At 44.4% G+C, this 8,363-nt stretch overlaps 1 protein-coding gene across 4 annotated transcripts in view; it reads left to right on the top strand.

The window, feature by feature from the left end:
• kdm5ba (lysine demethylase 5Ba) overlaps positions 1 to 419 on the top strand; it is a 42,525-nt gene extending 42,106 nt beyond the window's left edge. For all 4 annotated transcript variants that reach the window (XM_062545166.1, XM_062545167.1, XM_062545165.1 and 1 more), the window contains one exon: positions 1 to 419. This exon is cut by the window's left edge and continues 566 nt beyond it. The gene's annotated coding sequence lies outside the window, so the exon portion shown is untranslated.
• The last annotated feature ends 7,944 nt before the right edge of the window (positions 420 to 8,363 follow it).

The following is an 8,363-nucleotide window of genomic DNA, read 5'->3' as shown; positions in this document are numbered from 1 at the left end:
TGGTGAACTGTGTCCAGCTCCTGAACTGCCCGTGTCCATCTCCCTTTCCAGCGCCCCCCCCACACACACACACACACACACACACACGGGACTGTACACAGTTAAAAGAAATGGGAGTTGTTTTCCAATCCTCTGCTTTGGTACCTATATTTGAATAATATGCCCTTTGACCTAGGACCTTTGTTCCTGATGTAGTATATAGCTTTATTTATCTTAGCAATAACTGAACTGGATGCTTTGGGTTCAGGAGCTATGAGACGGCGTTTGGGCCTGTGGCTTTGTGAAGTAGACGTCATTTGTACAGATTGCTGAATTCCCCCCGTAGGGCCTGTAGCAGGAGGAGCAGGAGGAGGAGGTGTGGACGTGTTGATGGGATATGTTGTTCTCCGCTGTGGAATAAAACATGGTTTTCTTCCTCATATCTCTGTGATGTCTCTCCTCTCGCCACCATTTTGCAAAATCATTGTAGGTGCCTCTCATGCAGCGTTTATACGTCCTCCCTCGCTCCTCGGGCCTCGATCCTCACTGATCTACATAAAGAATGATGGGGGGGGGGAAACAATGGGATAGTCTATCCAGTGTTAGTTATAGATCAGTGGGAACGCCCCTCGAGGATCGAGGAGGCATGTTGAGAGGCACCCTGTGTGTTTAACAGATTCCCATCACAGTACACTTCACGACAAGGCCATGCCAGACCGACCTCTGACCTCTTAGGCAGTACTCTGGGTGGTACTGGGGAATGGGAATTCCTCATACGGTAGTATTGGGTAATGGGAATTCCTCATACGGTAGTATTCCTCATACGTTAGTACTGGGTAACGGGATTTTCTCATACGGTAGTACTGGGGAATGGGAATTCTTCATACGGTAGTATTCCTCATACGTTAGTACTGGGTAACGGGAATTCCTCATACGTTAGTACTGGGGAATGGGAATTCCTCATACGGTAGTATTCCTCATACGGTAGTATTGGGAATTCCTCATACGGTAGTAAGGTAAGGTACATTTATTTGTATAGCGCATTTAAAGAGACCCTATGCAACTTTTTCATAGTCATAAAATCGCTTAGAAATCGTTGTTTTGCTTGACTGACCAGTTTTATCGAAAACAGTCACATTTCCTCCCGCCCCTGGTGTCCCTATCCGCTATTACAACCTTGCAACTTTCTGATAAACGATCGTTTGCTGTTTACATCTGGAAGTCAGAGACGCGTAAGGAACAAGAAGAACCACGCTTGCAATTTATATATTTATATATAGCCTATATATGTATAAATATACACGCTAAAGCTGTCGGGAAGCTCTGCAGAGAAATATGCAAGCATAAAACGAAAAACGAAACCGAAACCAGAGATGAAATCGCCAATCCTGCATTGTTCCTCTTTAACGTGCACAGAGTGCAACCCAAAGCGCGTTACATAAAGACAGAGACAGTGCCGAACGGAGTGGCGTAGTCGCCAGCGTACCCGTGACAACACATGAACAAATAAATTTACAAAATAACAATGACACAAGACAAAACATGACAAGGATAGCATAACAAAGACAAGACATGTCAGATGAAATGGCGTAATCGCCAGCGTACCCATCTAACAGTAGACAAAACAGACATAAAACAAACAATAAATAATTTAAAAAGTTATGTCCAACTCATTCCAATGGCAAGCTAGTGTAGGCCTAGCCTAGCTATGTCTTCAGACCAACCCGGAGGATTTAACCCTGAGTCCTTGTAGGGGGTGCAGTCTGGATATCACTGAGGTCGTGGGCAATCTTGCAGATCAGCAACTCGGACTGTTACTTGACAGCAGTTTGTTGACAGCAGTTCTTCGATTAGCTGGTGCAACCCACTGCTGGCAGTTGTGATGGCAGCAGGTCAACAGCAGTCCGGCGGCCGGGGCAGCTCTTTTGCAGAGTAGCTAGGGTTAGCGGCTAATCCAGCCGTCCCGACTGCAGCTCTTGTGCAGAGTAGCTAGGGTTAGCTGCTAATCCAGCCGTCCCGACTGCAGCTCTTTTGCAGAGTAGCTAGGGTTAGCGGCTAATCCAGCCGTCCCGACTGCACCGTTAGCGGAATCTAGTCCCAACTTCAGCTTCGTCCGAGAAATCCCGTTCACTGCATTCAGGGGTACATTATTGTTCTTCAAAAGGGTACTGCCCCAGCGACAAGCATTTGTACCAACTTAGGTACACACTGGTACCTCCATTTCTCTGTGTTGGTCGATTGCAGCACCACTCACGGATGGATTGGAAGGACGTCGAGGCCCAGCTAGCATAGCCATAGTAGTGCTAGGGTCCCAATGGAAAACATCAGCCGACTTAGAAGCATTGAAAAGGGCTAAAAAATAACACGGAAACTTTCGCAAAAAGATGTAAATAAAAAGAAAACACATTTAGCTAGACAAAATAATACAAAAATTTGACATGACATTAAATAAAATTACGAACATTACATAAAAACAAATAAAACATGATGCCAGACGGAGCAGCGAGTCTCGCCAGCGTCCCCGTAACCTAGCAACCAGGTCAGTATTCCTCATTCGGTAGTATTCCTCATACGGTAGTAATGGGAATTCCTCATACGGTAGTGGTGGGGAATGGGAATTCCTCATACGGTAGTATTGGGTAACGGGAATTCCTCATACGGTAGTATTGGGTAACGGGAATTCCTCATACGGTAGTACTGGGGAATGGGAATTCCTCATACGGTAGTATTCCTCATACGGTAGTATTGGGTAACAGGAATTCCTCATACGGTAGTATTGGGTAACGGGAATTCCTCATACGGTAGTATTGGGTAACGGGAATTCCTCATACGGTAGTATTGGGTAATAATTATTACTCATATAGCTGCATTAATCCTTCATATTCTACATGTTATGGTGTACCCACCCTGGGGTCAGATGGGGTCAGATGGGGTCAATACCCACCCTGGGGTCAGATGGGGTCAGTACCAGAGCCCCTTTAGGGAGAGCCGGTCCACTTCCTATTAACTCCATTGTACCGGATTGTTCCTGCAATCTGTTGAAATTCCGCTAGGGGCGTTGCCGAGCAAGTGATAAATGAATTGTGGTCTATGGGGCTAAGCGGCTAGAACTCGTTTTTTTCACAGTTGACAACTTCATTTCTTAATGTACATTGTCGTAGTAGCTACCTGAGTATGGGTTTTCCACTGGAAATGAAATAAAAAGTCACTCATGTCCTTTCTGCTTTTCATAGGATGGGCCGTTTTCCCTGTAACATGCTAGCATTTAGCTCATCGATGCTCGCGACAATCGCGACCGATTACGACCGTCGTGAAGCTGAACCTTCTTTTAGGTCTATGGCCGTAAAGTGGTTCGCTTGTGTCACGTGACATGAAAACTTTGAAAGGGTTTTTAGGAATAACAACACATATAGAAAATTGCATTGGTCAGCTAATTGTCAAGTCAAGTTATCCTGCATCGCATGCATTAATGCAATTTCAGGAGAAAAAATTATATAAAGACAAATGTGGTACTGGGGGGTTCAGCTCCATTGCCACCCATTCATTCATCACTTGCTCGCGATCGCCCTCTAGTTGCAGTACCATGCGGAAGTATTTCGCTAGTGGTCCTTCTCCCCTTATTAGACATTCTCTGGTCAGTACCCACCCTGGGGTCAGATGGGGTCAGTACCCACCCTGGGGTCAGATGGGGTCAGTAGCTACCCTGGGGTCAGATGGGGTCAGTAACCACCCTGGGGTCATATGGGGTCAGTACCCATCCTGGGGTCAGATGGGGTCATATGGGGTCAGGATCCACCCTGGGGTCAGATGGGGTCATATGGGGTCAGGATCCACCCTGGGGTCATATGGGGTCAGATGGGGTCAGTACCCACCCTGGGGTCATATGGGGTCAGATGGGGTCAGTACCCACCCTGGGGTCATATGGGGTCAGATGGGGTCAGTACCCACCCTGGGGTCATATGGGGTCAGATGGGGTCAGTACCCACCCTGGGGTCAGATGGGGTCAGTACCCACCCTGGGGTCAGATGGGGTCAGTACCCACCCTGGGGTCATATGGGGTCAGTACCCATCCTGGGGTCAGATGGGGTCAGGATCCCACATGAGCTCTGTTGAAGTTCAAATGGGGTCGGCTGGGATACGGGGCATCTTAAAATTGACCAGTACATTACATAAGAATATACATTGAATAGAAATATGAAAAATCTCATGAAACTAAAATATGCCCCTTTTCCACTGGACATTTTCGTAACGGTACGGCACGGTACGACTACCCTGATTGGGAGCATTTCCACTGCGGATTGAAGGGTGCACCCGTTACTATTTTTAGTACCTGCACGTACCTGTTTCAGAGGTGGGTCTAGTCGGGACTAGTCGAAACTAAAATGTCACGTGAACAGTGCTGTCCACTGATTGGTCAGATAAAATAACGTTATACGAAGCTCGGGGATCTTGACCAGTGCCACCAGTTTTATCTATGCACTGCTTGACTTGCTAGCTCGATGAGTTGCGAAACGATAATGGCCGGGTTTCCCAAACACGTTAAGAAGCTCTTAAGTGCTAAGAACTTCTTAGGAGCATTGTAAGAATGTTCTAAGAACGCTCCTAAGAAGTTCTTAGCACTTAAGAGCTTCTTAACGATTCTGGGAAACCCGGCCATTAGCAACACAGGACACTCTCCGCTCGTTCTGCTTGGACCATGCATTTAATTAGCCTACCTTTCACTGCCTTGCAATCAGTATTAAAACACCTCTTCTGAGGTGATCTCAATGTTTATCTGACCATGTAATGTAAGAATTCTGGTTTGATATTTGGGGGTCTAACAGCAAAGCTGCAGAGTTTCAATATGCATAAGCGTTCACTCAATACAGCCAATCAAAATTTACTGTGAAGCCGCCAAACAGGAAGTGAGCTCATATCTCACCAACGCTTTGATCTATGAAGTCCAAACATTGGTAAGGGGACTCGTTAACTGATTGTGATGACGCACTAGAAAATTGGTATCGTTTGGGGGCTCTACTCTATAGGGGGCGCTGTGATACAGGAATGAAGCTCGTATCTCAGCAACGCTTTGATCTACGAAGTTCAACCTTAGTTCGTGGACTTGGTTGATTGTGAGGACGTGCTAGGAAATTGGCATTATTAGGTGGGATTTTTTTTTCCTTTATAGATATCCTCATAAATTTCTACCAGATTAATGTTCATATTAAGAGAAATACTTTTTGCATTACACTTTGTCTGAAAAAATTATAATAAATGTGCAAGCGAGTATGAGGCGATATCTCATTAAATATGCATAGATACACTCTTGAAGCAACAGCTTTTCTGAGGTGATCACAATGTTTACAATTAACATGTAATGTAAGAATTCTGGTTTGATATTTTTAATATATTTGGGGGCCAAGCAGCGAAGCTGCGAAGCACCCATAGTGTTTGTACCTTTTCCTATTATATATTCTTCTCCTCTGGAAGTCTATGGCAGCCCATAGATCCATACAGTAAAAAGTTGTGAAATTTGGCACACTTATTCTACACACAACTCTAAGCACTTTCACCAATTTACAGACTCCAGACCTCAAACCTCTAGCGCCACCAACAGGTCAAAATTCATCAATTTTTCAACAACATTAATGCAAATATCTCTGCCATGCTTGAACCTATCAAGCTCAAACTTGCTCAGTGTATTAAGGCAAGAGTCAAGGCCCCACCCACCAATTAACAAGACTTTTCCATGAACGCTAGCGCCACCAACAGACCAAAGTCAAAACTTTCAAAAGGCTACTCCGGTCACAAATTTCATCCGATTCTCACCAAAATTTGCACACATCATCTTCAGACCATGCCTTCTTATTGCATTGCTTTTTGGAAGAATTGACAAAATTATTTGCCCGTAACAGCCAATCAACTTAGGCGGCAAAGCCGCCACACAGACATTAAACTTATATCTCTATGGAAGCCATAGAACCATACTGTAAAAAGTTCTGAAATTTAACACACATATTCCGCTATGGTCAATGGCCACTTTCCCCAATTTACAGACTCCAGATGCCAAAACTGTAGCGCCACCAACAGGTCAAAATTCATCAATTTTTCAACAACATTAATGTAAATATCTCTGCTATGCTTGAACCTATCAAGCTGAAACCTCCTGAGTGTATTAAGGCAAAAGGTATGGCCCCACCCACCAATTCACAAGACTTTTCCATTAACGCTGTAGCGCCACCAACAGACCAAGATCAAAACTTTCAAAAGGTTTCACAGGTCACAAATTTCCTCCATTTCTCACCAAAATTTGCACACACCATCTTCAGACCATGCCTTCTTACTGCATTGCTTTGTGGAACAATTGACGGAAGTGCTCGCCTCTAACAGCCAATCCAAATTGGCGGCGAAGCCGCCACACAGGAAGTGAACCTACATCTCAGCAAGGCTTTCACGTATCAAGACTTGGGAACACATCCCAAGGACACACACAAACAAAAAAAAAAAAATTAGAAATTAATTTTGGCTATTTTCTTAACATCCACTCTCTCTCTGTCCCAAACCCAGACAAAAGCACATACACTCTCCTCTATGGTGGTCGTGGGGGGCAGGGGTTTCATCTGCACACGCCCACTCTCCCATTTCATGTGTTTTGACCACTAGGGGGTGCTATAATCACATGAAGTCATCTCATTTTTCGTACATGTTTTCATCTCTCTCTCAAACTCAGACACAAGCACACACACTCTCCTCTATGGTGGTCATGGGGGGGGGGGGGCGACTTTCCCACATTTTCCCATGGACTTCCTGGATGACCACTACGTCTATCCACCTACCGGGTGGTAAGACACCTGGGATTTTCCGCTGCTGTGCCTCAGCCGGAGGCCATGTGAATCTTAGTAATGCCGCAGCCTCGAAAGGGATAGAGGGACTTACTCACTGTTAAACATGCTGCTAGTTCATTCTCTATATATAGCCCACTCTTACCAGAGGTGTCTCTGCGACGGTGTGTGTTTGGACGATTGAGAGCTGAGCATTGTGGGTAAATCACACTCAAAGAGTTTAAAGGGGGCCAAGCAACAACATTAATGCAAATATCTCTGCTATGCTTGAACCTCTCAAGCTCAAACTTGCTCAGTGTATTAAGGCAAAAGTCAAGGCCCCACCCACCAATTAACAAGACTTTTCCATGATTGCTGTAGCGCCACTAGGGGCGCTATAATTAGCAAAACTTTCTCGGATCGACACCAAACTTGGTACGTGGACTTGTGAGCACATCCTTAGGACCTGCGTAAATTTGGTGACGTTTGAACACTAGGGGCGCTATAATTAGCAAAACTTTCTCGGATCACCACCAAACTTGGTACGTGGACTTGTGAGCACATTCTGAGAACCTGCGCTAAATTTGGTGACGTTTGAACACTAGGGGCGCTATAATTAGCAAAACTTTCTCGGATCGACACCAAACTTGGTACGTGGATTTGTGAGCACATCCTGAGGACCTAAACTAAATTTGGTGACGTTTGAACACTAGGGGCGCTATAATTAGCAAAACTTTCTCGTATCGACACCAAACTTGGTACGTGGACTTGAGAGCACATCCTGAGGACAATGCGCTAAATTTGCTGACAAATCCAACGCTGCAAAAATCTTCAAACCTCCCTGCTTGGCCCCTCATTGCTGCTTGCAGCTATATTTTTAATATACTTTTTTCATCTGTAGATGTTCAGTGTGGATGTGTGTGTGAGGAGGATGTCCTGTGTTGTGCTGTGTGGAATTATAAATACAAAACAAAAAACTGCTTGTCTAATAAAATCAAACTAATCAATTCTCCCTGAAAACAAGTAAAATTATCTGCCAGTGCAATAAGTCAATTTGTCGTAAAACAAACACAATTATCTGCCAGTACAGTAAGTCCATTTGTCTTGATAATACTTCAAAATAAGTCTAACTCGTCTTAAATGAAGTCAAAATTATCTTATGAGAGAGCACTAGGTAAGTATTTTCATACTTAAAACAACACCAAATAGATTTTTGATCTTAATATAAGATTATTATAGCAGCTTTGGGTCCAAGCACCATTTACAGACACCACCTTGGTCTTAAATGCAGAATGCTTATGGTTTTGTGAGAAAGGGCAGTTTATTAGTCCCTGAGATTGGAATATCGAAGGTTTGCCAGATCTCTGCTCGTGTGGCAAGTGTGCACACAAGAATGGCTGTCCCTGTCACGTAACTGGTATCCATTGCTGCAAGTACTGCAAATGCAAAATAGGAAATAGATGTAAAAATCCTATCACTGAATGAGTTCTCATCATCATCACCCATACTGTATCTGGACTTCAAAAAGTTGAAAGTTTGACCTTGCAACACATGGAATAAACCTTGCAACACATGGAATAAACC

This window comes from Sardina pilchardus, chromosome 9 (assembly GCF_963854185.1).
Source record: "Sardina pilchardus chromosome 9, fSarPil1.1, whole genome shotgun sequence".
Classification (NCBI taxonomy): Eukaryota; Metazoa; Chordata; class Actinopteri; order Clupeiformes; family Clupeidae; genus Sardina; species Sardina pilchardus.
Note: the sequence above shows the minus strand (reverse complement) of the source record. Positions and strands in the feature narration are given on the sequence as shown.